Here is a 15,149-nt window from a genome sequence, read left to right as displayed (position 1 = left end):
ATGATGGCGAGACATGGACTGTGCGAAAGGCCGAGCAGAAGCGAATCGAAGCATTTGAGATGTAATGATATGGAAGAATTTTGAAAATTCGGTGGAATGATAAGCAGGTTCTCCTCTGAATCTGCGAGGAAAAGATTACATGGAACAGAATAGTGGGGGAACTTTTAAGACATCAGAGAATTACTTCAAAAGTACTAGAGGAAGCTGCAGAGGGTACAAAAGTAGAGGAAAACAGAGATTGGAATACATCCAACAAATAACTGAGGACATAGGTTGCAGATGCTGCTCAGAGACGAAGTCATGGTGAGCCACGAACCATGAGTCGCATTAAACCGGTCATCATTGATGATCAAGAAATTCAAGTCGTGATGACTCATCGTATATATAATAGCGCATGGTACCACCTGACATTAGAAATGACCAACATCAGTTAAACAGAGCTGGCTGCTTACGCTTCCATGCAGCTAACCTCCGCATGTGACATAAGTAGTAAGTAGCGTCCTTTTGTATACATGTATGTATTGAACTGGGGACCTAGAAAAGAGGCCGGCCGGAGTGGCCGAGCGGTTCTAGGCGCTACAGTCTGGAACCGCGCGACCGCTACGGTCGCAGGTTCGAATCCTGCTTCGGGCATGGATGTGTGTGATGTCCTTAGGTTAGTTAGGTTTAAGTAGTTCTAAGTTCTAGGGGACTGATGACCACAGCAGTTAAGTCCCATAGTGCTCAGAGCCATTTGAACCATTTTTTGAACCTAGAAAAGACGGAGAGGTTTCATCCCCGCCATAGTCCTCAGTGGCACACAACCCCACAACAGATTACTGCAGCCCACTCACCCCATCGCCGCCCCACGCCGAACTCAGGGGTACTGTGCGTCTCGGCCCCTGGTGGAGCCTTCCCCACCTTCCTCCTCCCAGGAACGTCTCATACCAGACGATTGTACCCCAAAAGTTTGCATGGTAGAGTAATAATGGTGTACGCATATGTGGAAACAGTGTTTGCGCAGCAATCGCCGACATAGTGTAACTAAGACAGAATAAGGGGAACCAGCCGCAATCGCCGAGGCAGATGGAAAACCGCTTTAAAAACCATCCACAGGAGTATTGAAAAAAAGCCAGTTCTACGCCTCTGCATTGTTGCCATATGCATCCAATATGACGGCGATGACGTCATCCAAGATGGCGTCGTGAAGACTTGGCCACAGCACATGAAGGCATCAGAGGTGGCTGCCATGACGTCATTCAAGATGGCGTCTTTTGGCGAAAACTTTGAATTTTGTCAGGAAAGTGCCACACCTCCACTCCCCCAGAAAATATGGCGGGAAGTTCAAATTCCAACACGATAATGCATCACACCTTGGTTATCTCTACTGACTTAGTGCACATCACCACTACCAGAGGGCGCTCTCATCTGCGACATAATTGAAGATGGCAGCGTCTTGGATTATGGTACTTGCGTCATCACCCGACGCCTGAATATTCATTTCCAGTCAATGATCGGTTCAGTTGGACCAGATGACCCAACCCATTCCATGTAAACACAGCCCACACCATTATGGAGCCACCACCAGGTTGCACAGTGCCTTGTTGACAACCTACGTCCATGGTCCATAAAAACAGGACCAGTTGCCCTTATATAGGTTTATTTCTAGGCAACCAGTTTCGACGTTACACTACGTCAATTTCAGGCCAAAACTGTGGAGGATATAACACAGCAATAATTACGTACTGAAATACAAAGCATATTGACTAAAAGAATCAAGTGTTGCGTATTACTTTACGTAATGAGAATTATATACTGAATGTTGTATCAGAGCAATAAATTACATTAAAATACAGAGCGTATTGCTAAAAAGCAAGGTTTTGAAAAGTTAACGTACGCAATATCTAATTTGCGGTGTGGTATCTAGGACTTATCCCTTACGTGGACGCAAGGATAAGTTTTATTTTGCGTATTTTGATTTATACCTCTTACTGTCATCATCATAGAGGATTCCTGTGGTTCCTCCTAGTAGAATATTATCTACAACCATTGAGTACAACTATGGTGGTTCAATACTTGCAATGCCGTTTATTAGCTGTTCCTTTGTACATACTTACTCTAAATAGTCCAAGTCTGTATAGTGAACCATCACCCTTTTGTACTTCGCCTGTTTATGATAATGATACTGTTCTACATATGGTTTGTCGTCTAGGATCCAACCAATATCGACACGAGCCAGGAGAGACGCTGCAGGCGATGTCGTGCTTTTAGCAAAGGCACTTGCGCTGGTCGTCTGTTGGCACATCCTATTAACACCACATTTCGCCGCACTGTCGTAACGGATACGTTCGTCGTACGTCCCACATTTATTTCTGCAGTTATTTCACGCAGTGACGCAGTGTTATTTGCCTGTTAGCATTGCTAATTCTACTGAAACACCGCTGCTCTCGGTCGTGAAGTGAAGGTCGTCGGCCACTGCGTTGTCTGTGGGAGAGCTAATGCCTTAAATCTAATATTTTCGGCATGCTCTTGACACTGTGAATCTCCGAATATTGAATTCTCTAATGATTTCCGAAATGGAATGTCCTATGCATCTATCTCTATCTACCATTCCTCGTTCAAAGTCTGTTAATACCCGTCGTGCGGACATAATCGCGCCGGAAACCGTTTCGCATGAAACACCTGCGTACAAATGACAGCTCCATCCATGGACTGCCGTTTTGTATACAGGGTGAGTCATCTAACGTTACCGCTGGATATATTTCGTAAACCACATCAATTAGTGACGAACCGATTCCACAGACCGAACGTGAGGAGAGGGGCTAGTGTAATTGGTTAATACAAACCATAAAAAAATGCACGGGAGTATGTTTTTTAACACAAACCTATGTTTTTTAAATGGAACTTCGTTTGTTTTGTTAGCACATCTGAACATATAAACAAATACGTAATCAGTGCCGTTTGTTGCATTGTAAAATGTTAATTACATCCGGAGATATTGTAACCTAACGTTGACGCTTGAGTACCACTACTACGCTGTTCGATCGTGTGTATCGGAGAGCACCGAATTACGTAGGGATCAAAAGGGAACGGTGATGGACCTTAGGTACAGAAGAGACTTGAACAATACATTACGTCCACATGCTAACACCTTTTTATTGGTCTTTTTCACTGACGCACATGTACATTACCATGAGGGGTGAGGTACACGTACACGCGTGGTTTCCGTTTTCAATTACGGAGTGGAATAGAGTGTGTCCCGACATGTCAGGCCAATAGATGTTCAATGTGGTGGCAATAATTTGCTGCACACAATTGCAATCTCTGTCGTAATGAATGTCGTACACGCCGCAGTACATCTGGTGTAATGTCGCCGCAGGCTGCCACAATACGTTGTTTCATATCTTCTGGGGTTGTAGGCACATCACGGTACACATTCTCCTTTAACGTACCCCACAGAAAGAAGTCCAGAGGTGTAAGGTCAGGAGAACGGGCTGGCCAATTTATGCGTCCTCCACGTCCTATGAAACGCCGGTCGAACGTGTACCTCACCCCTCATGGTAATGTACATGTTCGTCAGTGAAAAAGACCAATAAAAAGGTGGACGTAATGTGCTGTTCCAGTCTCTTCTGTACCTAAGGTCCATCACCGTTCTCTGTGGATCCCTACGTAATTCGGTGCTCTCCGATACACACGATCGAACAGCATAGTAGTGGTACTCAAGCGTCAACTTTAGGTTACAATATCTCCGGATGTAATTAACATTTTACAATGCAACAAACGGCACTGATTACGTATTTGTTTATATAATCAGATGTGCTAACAAAACAAACGGGGTTCCATTTAAAAAAACCTAGGTTTGTGTTAAAAACATATTTCCGTGCTTTTTTTTATGGTTTGTATTAACCAATTACACTAGCCCCTCTCCTCACGTTCGGTCTGTGGAATCGATTCGTCAGTATTTGATGTGGTTTACGAAATATATCCAGCGGTAATGTTAGGTGACTCACCCTGTATAATGTGTAGGATACTACCGCCATTTGTGTAGGTGCATATCGCTATTCGATGACTTTTGCCATCTCAGTGTAGTTCCCGTCAGAGGTGTCTGTGAGTATGTGTATATACTAATAACTCGACTCACACATTCAGGTTACTATCCACATGAACAAAAACGTTTGTTTCACCATTATCAGTGACCAAGTGAACCACTACATCTTATGATTATCCTGTGGACACTCCTGTGTTATAAGATAGCAACAGCAGTATTCACAAGGCTGCATACAAACGTTTCTGATTTGATGAACACTCAGGCGCCACATCGTACCTCGACTGGCCAACTAAACCACTCAACCTGGATCGCATATAAAATGTCTGGGACTATTTGGGACAGTGTCCGAAACGTAGCAATCAATGCACTGCAGTTTGGTAGCTCTACAGGAACTAATCAACAATTAGTGATTTCAGCCAGCACTTCCTAATAAAAGCCGCTGCTTCAGTTGGATACGACTTACCTGAAGAAACTCCTAGACTCTCTTCTTCGCCAAATGAAGGCCATTATTATAGCTAGAGGTGGTCTAACACGGTGTTAGAGTGATGTCTCCTGGTGGAGACTAATTTTCTGTCCTGCGTGCTTGTACTTCTCTGTCGGACATATCTGATTCGTAAGGAAGCAGCGATGCTATAACACAGTGGTGAGCTGTTGTAGTACATAACTACACGTACTCCTGCGCTGAGAACGATAATTCATGATATGCTGCGATTATCGCTACAGATGCACGTGCCATCCACGCCGAAGCCACGTGGGGTAGCCGTACGGTCTAGGGCGCCTGGCCACGGTTCAAATGATTCAAATGACTCTAAGCACTATGTGACTTAACATCTGAGGTCAACAGTCCCCTGGACTTAGAACTACTTAAACCTAACTAACCTAAGGACATCACACACATCCATGCCCGAGGCAGGATTCGAACCTGCGACCGTAGCAGTCGCGCGGTTCCGGACTGCGCGCCTAGAACCGCGAGACCACCGCGGCCGGCGCCTCAGTCGGAGGTTCGAGTCCTCCCTCGGTCTTGGGTGTGTGTCTTGTCCTTGGTGTAAGTTACTTTAAGTTAGATTAAGTAGTGTGTAAGCCTAGGCCGATGACCTCAGCAGTTTGGTCCCATAGGAACTTACCACAAATTTCCATTTCCGTCCACGGCGTGAAGGACGGAAAAGAGCCCCCTGTTGAATGATCGACTTTACTATCGATAGGTCAGGCAAGCCATTTATGCAGAAGACCTTCGTGAGGCATGAATACGTAGTGAGAAAAGCCCATACGTCCAAATGTGTAGCGCATCCTCAACAGCAATGCAATGTCTGGCTGCCCAGGGAGTGAATCTTGTTCTCGGGTGTCAGACTTTCGTAGTGTCGTTTGTCGATGGTTCATCAATTTGACGTGTTGGCCTGTGCATCTACAACTATTTCCGGCGAACCATGTGAAATGCGTAGGAGACGGTACATCTCTTTACCACTTCCTTTGACGTATGGAGCGCGAGAAGAATAATAGCTTAAATTGCACTGTGCCGGCTGTAATTAGTCTAATCTAGAATTCACGGTCACTACGGCAGTGACACATAGGGGTTGTAGTAGACTCCTAGATTCCACGTGTACTGATGGTTCCGGAAATTGTAAGTAGGCTTTCGCAGTTATCTAGCGTCTCTCTAAAATCGTTTGCCAGATGCTCCGTAACGATTTCCTATTGGTCAAACGAACCTGTAAAAATTCGTGCTGTCATTCGTTCTACACTGTTAATATCCGCCGCCGTTCCTATGTGGTATCGCTTTCACACACTTGATCTATATTCTAGGGTGGATCACGAAAATGTTTTGTTAGCAATTTCCTTTGGAGACACTGCATTATTCCAGTACCCTCCCAGTAAGCCGAAGTCTGCAATCTGCTTTACCTCCGACTGATACAACCCATTCCTACAAATTGCTACACTCTGTAATTCGCCAAATGCTTTTCGGACGTCAAGAAACACTGCATGTACGTGACCACATTGATCCGTAGATTTCAGGGCGTCATGTGAGAAAAGTGCGAGCTTGGTTTCACATATCAGTATTAGGGTCCCTCTTGATCGCTGTTCAAATCTTTATTTCTTAAGACGAACTTGTCGAAATTTATTGAGATCTATTGCACGAGCTACGTTGTATCTGTCCTTATTATGTAAAAATGTATCGCATCTCGTTATATATGAAGCTGTTGGATTACAATTACTATCTATGCTTCACAGATACGAAGCTGGTTACTTAGTTGGCTAAAACGGGTAATGTAAATAAATGTCGAAAAATGGCGTTCTTAGCTATCTTAATATTTTTGCTCGTATTTTCATATTAATCTAGATCGCACCATAAGTGAAAACTGTCAAGCATATGTAGTATTAAGATATTTTAACAACAAAAGATCTCAGAGGTCAAATTAACCAGTCTAATATCAAAATCTATTTTACAGACGCCGGTAATCAGAACAACAGTGGATCGTTGATTGATTTAAACTTAGTACAACGAGATTTCCAGTGGCATAGGTTATAATGGAACCCCGGTTTCATGTCGACGAAGAGCAACAAGGCTTCGCACAGAAATTTGGCACGGCTGTCACTTACATTCGACTCCGATCGTAACCGGTCGTCCCACTAGTTTTACACTGGTAGGATGAGAACAGTTGAGTTTTAGAGCTCTAAAACAGGAAAGAGACAATGTCGCCACATATACAGTAGTACATTAAAAACAATCACATGTCATTTGAAATAAGAAAACAGTTTTTCATGTTTAATGCCCCTGAACAGCTCAAATAAACTCAACCATGAATGATCAGTTAATACATGGCCCTGTTGTTTGACAGGAGCACATTTAAGCAAGTGCCAAAAGCTAGGTGTTGCAGTAGTTCAGTAGTTACGGCGAAATGCGAGTCCCTCATAACACACACACAAGCTACCGCTGGCTCGCCCTTAGAAGTTTGAAAAGAAAAAAAAAATGTGAATAAAGCACCAGAGCTCGCATGGGAGCCAACAACAGTTCACTCGCAAATGGCTCAACTCAGTTATTACGCAATACAGAAGACAGGGGTTCACCTTTAACTTCAGTTGTACGAAGCTGATAACTGCCACACAGCCTCGCAGCAGGTAAACCTCGATAGAATACATTCGTGGTGCAACTGAGACATGGTTTCACCACACTAAATGTTCCACATCGCCGGCCGCGGTGGCCGAACGGTTGTAGGCGCTTCAGTCCGGAACCGCGTGACTGCTACGGTCGCAGGTTCGAATCTTGCCTCGGGCATGAATGTGTGTGACGTCCTTAGGTTACTTAGGTTTAAGTAGTTCGGAGTTCTAGGGGACTGATGACCTCAGATGTTAAGTCCCATAGTTCTCAGAGCCATTTGAACCATTTTGTTCCACATCAGTAATGGAGATGAACAAAAAGAAGCGACGTCCCTATATGTGGCTGCCTACTACGTAGCTACCTCCAAACAGGGAATCCTGCCTGAAACGCCCTGCTAAACCCGCAGGATAAGACAGGTAGTTGAAATTGTGGAAAGGGGTCAAACTGAGCGGCTGTCAGTTACATTCGAACACATATAACTTTATTTATTTGACCAAACGTTACAGTACAAATTCTTGAACTTAGTTATCGGCTGAATACGCCACACTATCTTATGCCTTAAGGGCACAACCACTTTACTCGTATAAAGAAAACTGCTAAAAGCCATTAACTCAAAATTCAGATGCCAAAGAGAATATTTAGAGGGCAGAAGGCCTCACGTTAAATAAGTTCTGCAATTTGGCTGAAGGCCCAAAATCTAACACATGAAAAGGAACAACCTCAATTTAAAGACGGCTGAAGGCCCATGAATTAAGTCTCAAGTTAAAATTAACTAAAAAAACACAAGGCCTTATCTTCAATTAGGCTGAAGGCCCCAAACAGTCTGATGCTCAAAAGACAAATATCCTTAATTTAAAAACGACTGAAGACCCCATGACTTAAAAGTCAAGGGAAAATAAATTTAAACAACAAAGCTTTATCTTAAATTAGGGTGAAGGCCCCAAACAATCTAATACTTGATAAGCAAGGAACTTTAATTTTAAAACAGCTGAAGGCTGTTGACTTAAAACACCACTAAAAACAATTCAACTTTAATTCAAAACCCTCGGGTATGAGCCATACAAATACACACAACAGAAAATAAGAAAAGGCAGTGCAGCTAACGGCGCTCAGAAGTTTCGGGAGTCGGTCAGACAGGCAGACAGCCCAACCATTCTCGATCCGGCGACAACCCAACCAACAGACAGTAAACGGACTCACCGACAAGGTAACTTGCGCTCCACTCGACCAGCACACAACTGGGAGTTCAATGCAAAACGTAAAAGGCATGGACGCCAACAACCAAGCATACATTAAACTGTTAAACTACACACCGTGCTGGACAGCGACAACACGGTGAGAAAAGGACACTGCCTGAATTTATGTCAACGGCCAGGGTAGGTAACCTGAACATTAACGACCACAAGGCAGAAATTTCCACTGGTGCACTTCAATTGCGAATAACCAAATACAGTTAGACTCCACCGGATAGTGGCTAAACCTTCCCCAACTCGAACACACACGATGTTGCTCGCGGGAATGTCGTAACAACCAACAACGAGAACCAGACGGCACAATGTGAACAGTTTTGACTTGCTGATAAATTAAATCCAAACTCAACTTTCGTGATCAGGGTCGGTGAGCCACGGACCTCGTAGCAATGGGAACAGCCCCACACACTCCGACAGTGCGTAGAGATCACCAGCGGGCCTGGCCAAACTGCGCCCCACGGAGATTTCCCTACTGCTCTACGCCAACCGACCGGCTGCCACACATCAGCACGGAGACAGCGCTAAAATAACTGAGCAGTCGACATCACAAGCTGCACGCAGTTTTACGAACACTTGCACGAAGTACTAGACAATACTAACGGCAGCGACTGTGCAATAACAGGCAACCCATAAGCGATCGGCGGCCAACACACACAACGCCCGACAAGATGACCGACCGACGACCAACCAAGATGTTCGGCACTCAAGTGATATGTATCGGCAACCGTCGGGGGAGTCATGGCTGTCCGGACCTCACTGCAGTCGCGCCCCAACTGAACTTCTGCCGCATCCAAGTCAAACACTGCCAGGTCCGGACTGTACCGCTACCGCCTCCCAACTCACTGGCAGATCCGAACTAACCCCCGAACACAGGAAAACCGGGAAGTAATAGCAGTCAGCAAAGGGAATACGCCAGGGCTTATGTCAATAAGCGCCGCTGCTGCCGCTCAAGGGGAGGCAAGGCGGCAACGCAGTGACACCAGTAATTGAAATTAACATAACGAGGTGGAAGTACAGTAGAAATAGGGTGTCTGATGGGGTATGGCACGAACATGAGCCACACAATGCTCACTGCAGTCTTCCATAATCGGCACTATACACTGTCCTGGGTCATCTCCACATATTCCTGGCTGCTTGTAGACTGGCCAACTCTGCACTGCCCAAATCAACGTACTGCCGCCAGCTTACCCAAACGGTAGGAACAAGTCACTCTCCTCTGGCGATGAAAGTATGATTGGGAAACTTACGTATCAGCTAACTAAGGTTCTCTCTGAAGTTTTAGATTACGTCTGTGGGATTGTAAAGTGCCTTCGAAGACGACTTCAGTGACGTTATACTTGATCAAATAGTGACAACCGAACAGCGCTGAAAACCACTATCTCATCCTCAGGAGAAACGGGTTTCGCTTACAAACAGTAGGCGAATCAGTCTGCAGTATATTCACTTCCTGTCAACTGAAAATCCTACCTAGCTGAGGGAATGGATAAACAACCACCTCAGCCTGTTAATGTGAGATGTACGATTTTCAAGAATCCCATCGGTGTCCCATTTTTATTGATGGGACTCCAAATAGCCACCAGTATCTACACTTCCGAACCGATATTCTGACACAGGTACTGGAAATCGTCCCCCTGGACATAAGGCAATCCATTTGGTACAAACATGACGGATTACGTGTCATTCTGCAGAGATATTTAGAGACATTCTTAGCGGACCGATGGATATCGTTGCCTGAACTCTCACTAAACAACACACCTGATTTTCTCTGCGAGAGGATAAGTAATAGATTAATAGATGTACAAGGAAACCCCGACGACTCTCGAAGACACGGACCTGTGCTGTGCTAAGTCCATACGAAATTAAACCTACAGTAGTGTCTGTCAAAAATCGTGTTACGCATGTATCGATGCTGAAAGTGACCATCTTGAGTACTTGATATTACACTCGTAATAATAAACACACGAAACATACCTGAGATCGCTGTGTGCTTACATTTGGTACAGCTGGGCAGGCACTTGTACAACATATTCTCCTAAGGGCGGATAAGAGGTTCGCCACGCTGTTCTAGTGCTACCATTTGATAAAATTCCACAGATGCTACATCGTAGACTCTTTCCAATAAAGCATAAAAAGTACACAATTCTTTAAAAAAGAAGTCGGTGTCATATTTCGGCACCTATGAACAGTGATCTAGCGAAAACCACTCCTCGATCATTTACTGGTTCTAGATATATTTTTTGTAATCTGCGTCAGCTGCCCGATCACGTGTAAAGACACAAAGGAATGAAAGACATTAGATGTCTTTGGGCATTGATTTACGTCAATAGAGCGTGTAGAATATTTGTGGCAGACTGGATTCGTACGTGGGTCTCATGCTTACTAGGCAGATGCGCTGACTACTACGCCATCCGGACACAGTGATGACTCGAACCGCACCGACTAAGCTAGTACTCCTCCCGTCAGATCGAAATCCTCAACTTATACAGCACACTACTGATGTAGAGCCCTTGCTTATTAGCTTCGTTACTCGCGGCATCTCGGCAATTCCCATTAAAGTTCTTGCTTGGTGCGCATCTGCACTGGAGGTATCATAGGCCGTCATCGCCGTAATTATATATGTGATACATGTTTTCTCGTACATGTCGGAACGAACAGACGCCACATAAATGAGCACATATAAGACGACGTCCGGATTTTCCTTCCTAGTCCGATCACCGGGGTCGTATGTGTTCGCTTCGAAAAATGTAGATTCCAGTAACATTTGACGTAGAAGCTAAATGTACACTCCTGGAAATGGAAAAAAGAACACATTGACACCGGTGTGTCAGACCCACCATACTTGCTCCGGACACTGCGAGAGGGCTGTACAAGCAATGATCACACGCACGGCACAGCGGACACACCAGGAACCGCGGTGTTGGCCGTCGAATGGCGCTAGCTGCGCAGCATTTGTGCACCGCCGCCGTCAGTGTCAGCCAGTTTGCCGTGGCATACGGAGCTCCATCGCAGTCTTTAACACTGGTAGCATGCCGCGACAGCGTGGACGTGAACCGTATGTGCAGTTGACGGACTTTGAGCGAGGGCGTATAGTGGGCATGCGGGAGGCCGGGTGGACGTACCGCCGAATTGCTCAACACGTGGGGCGTGAGGTCTCCACAGTACATCGATGTTGTCGCCAGTGGTCGGCGGAAGGTGCACGTGCCCGTCGACCTGGGACCGGACCGCAGCGACGCACGGATGCACGCCAAGACCGTAGGATCCTACGCAGTGCCGTAGGGGACCGCACCGCCACTTCCCAGCAAATTAGGGACACTGTTGCTCCTGGGGTATCGGCGAGGACCATTTGCAACCGTCTCCATGAAGCTGGGCTACGGTCCCGCACACCGTTAGGCCGTCTTCCGCTCACGCCCCAACATCGTGCAGCCCGCCTCCAGTGGTGTCGCGACAGGCGTGAATGGAGGAACGAATGGAGACGTGTCGTCTTCAGCGATGAGAGTCGCTTCTGCCTTGGTGCCAATGATGGTCGTATGCGTGTTTGGCGCCGTGCAGGTGAGCGCCACAATCAGGACTGCATACGACCGAGGCACACAGGGCCAACACCCAGCATCATGGTGTGGGGAGCGATCTCCTACACTGGCCGTACACCACTGGTGATCGTCGAGGGGACACTGAATAGTGCACGGTACATCCAAACCGTCATCGAACCCATCGTTCTACCATTCCTAGACCGGCAAGGGAACTTGCTGTTCCAACAGGACAATGCACGTCCGCATGTATCCCGTGCCACCCAACGTGCTCTAGAAGGTGTAAGTCAACTACCCTGGCCAGCAAGATCTCCGGATCTGTCCCCCATTGAGCATGTTTGGGACTGGATGAAGCGTCGTCTCACGCGGTCTGCACGTCCAGCACGAACGCTGGTCCAACTGAGGCGCCAGGTGGAAATGGCATGGCAAGCCGTTCCACAGGACTACATCCAGCATCTCTACGATCGTCTCCATGGGAGAATAGAAGCCTGCATTGCTGCGAAAGGTGGATATACACTGTACTAGTGCCGACATTGTGCATGCTCTGTTGCCTGTGTCTATGTGCCTGTGGTTCTGTCAGTGTGATCATGTGATGTATCTGACCCCAGGAATGTGTCAATAAAGTTTCCCCTTCCTGGGACAATGAATTCACGGTGTTCTTATTTCAATTTCCAGGAGTGTATTTTAAGTGTCATATGCTCATTACCTGTCACTGATTACGTCAAAATTTGGATGTGTATCGTGGAATATTGTGAATTTTCGAATGGTGAGTAATTCGTACTATATTCTCAGTTGTAAATTATATTTGTGCTTTCTACAAAATTAGACTACGGCATCCTCGGTCACACAATCGTTCTCTCTACATTTCGTACATATTTTTATTTTATTGTCAGAAGCTTCTGACTGTTTCGTGTAACATATTTCGTAGTAAATCGGTTTCCTTTAATTGCTGAGTACGTGCTTACATGGCAGTGGTAGTAGTGGTGGTGGCACAAGTGTTGGGCACCACATCGAGCTCCCATATTATAGTCTGATGCCAACTTGACTCCGGAGAGGATACAACAGCTTTATGACATCATTCGCAAATGAATCCGTGCATGCATAACTGGGCTCATATTGCCAATTTATTTATAAACTTGATTCGATCCTTCAATAACTGAAATGACATCACATACCCTTCAACCTGTGAAGTTTCATTTCCTCTTCCCTTTCTGGACGCTTCACTGTTTTCTCAGGCCGTGTACTTTTAATATCAACGTAACTGCAGCCATGAAAATATTTTTAGAATAGCACATACTACGTGCTCTGGACGCCATCAAAATTAACACCTTACCAGCTGTCGCTTCTCTGTCGCTCTTCTCAGCAGCGTACGGTAAGAAAGGTTAGTATTTAAGACATCGTCGACAGCGATGTCGTTGATGTTGTAGAAGAACAGGGCAGCAATGGGCCGATTTCTTAACAGAGATCCCGGAATTAATCAGAAGCAACTTGAGCCGTCTTATGACTGGTTTTATGCGGTCCACCACATATTCTTCTCCTGTGCCAACATCTCAAAATAGCACTTGAACCAAACGACCTCACTTCTTTGTAGCATATATTTCCGTCTCTGCGTTCGCTTACAGTTTTTACCCTCTGCAGCTCTTTCAAGAACCCTGAAAGCTATACTTTGATGTCTTTAACATATGAAGGGCTTATTTCAATAGTGGTACAAGTCAATTCTTGTTCATTGTGAGATACGGAGTTCTAAAGTTAAATCAGCTCTGAAAAATCTGCAGTTGAGATATCACAAATATCCAAGCATATGGCTTCTTGCTGGAGATGAACCTTTCTTTCTGTTTGTTTGGATCATTAATTGCAGAAGCATTATAGGCAGAAAAGTGGAGGTAATGGACTTGTACCACTATTGAAATAAGGTCTTCATATAGTCTATCATCTTCTTGTCAATGTATTCTATAAGTTTATCTCTTCTTCGAATCAACAAAGAACTTCCCAATTACTTGTCTAATCAGACCTTCTAATTTTCAACAAATTTCTATAACACCAAATTACAAACGCTTCTGGTTTTCTCACTGTACACGACTTCCATAAAACGCTGTGCTCCAAACTCACTTTCTCAGAAATTACGTCGTCATATTAGGGTCAATTCTTGATACTAATAGGGTTTTTTTTTTTTCAAGAATGCCCTCTTTCCCTGTGTTAATCCCCTTTTTATTTACTCCTTACTTCGTTCACCATAAATTATTTTGCTTCCAAGGTAGCAGGCAGGCCTTCTGCACTTCGTCCACTAAAACAGACACAGTTTTGATCCCGTAGTCACTATGAATCCTGATACAGTGGGCATTGACTTAAATCAATGGGGAAAGTAGAAAATTTGTGCAGGACAGGGATTCAAACACTGGTCTCCTGCTTACTAGGTAGCTGATGCCCTGACTGTTGCACCGTATGGACGCAGTGTCATTGAAACTGCACGGTCCACTGACTGAGAAAGGTTCTCCTTGATGACTACTTCTGCTCCGTACAATTACTGTCATGTGTGAATTACTATCTCGCCTCTGTGTACTGCTTTCTTCTTGAAAAAGAAGCACTACGAAATGTTCACAATGTAGCCATGTGTACAAATTAATTTGCGATGTGAATGTAAAACGTCTCCTTCCACATTATTACGATCTATCGTCAAACTGACGATACTACCCTTGCACGCGTCTCGTCAGACCCAAATTCTCAATTTACACACGTATTACAGAAGTACTGCCCGTTGTCCATTAAGCTCATTACTTGCTTCATTTCGCCGATAGCCATAAGAGTTTGAGCGTGGTGTGTATCTGCACTGAAGTGAACAGTTGGTTGGGCTCACCTACATTATACACACATCAAAAAAAGTTTTGCATCACCTTGGTTCCGAGAGTTCAGGAACCTGTAAAGAAAATTGGAATAGAGATCAACATAAACAACATTTCCACCCTTTTAATTGCTCATGAAACCCACACATTGCATGTTGTACCACCATACAACGAGACCTTCAGAGGTGGTGGCCCAGATTGCTGCACAAACTGGTACGTCTAATAAGCAGGAGCACGTCCTCTTGCGTTGATGCATGCCTGTATTCGTCGTGGCATACTATCCACAAGTTCATCAAGGCACTGCCGATCCAGATTGTCCCACTACTCCGCGTAGAGCCCTCAGAGTGGTTGGTGGGCCACAGCGTCCATAAAAGCCCTTTACAACCTATCCCAGCCATATTCCACAGGGTTCATGTC

This window comes from Schistocerca cancellata, chromosome 9, assembly GCF_023864275.1.
Source record: "Schistocerca cancellata isolate TAMUIC-IGC-003103 chromosome 9, iqSchCanc2.1, whole genome shotgun sequence".
Lineage (NCBI taxonomy): Eukaryota > Metazoa > Arthropoda > Insecta > Orthoptera > Acrididae > Schistocerca > Schistocerca cancellata.
This window is presented reverse-complemented; position numbering follows the sequence as displayed.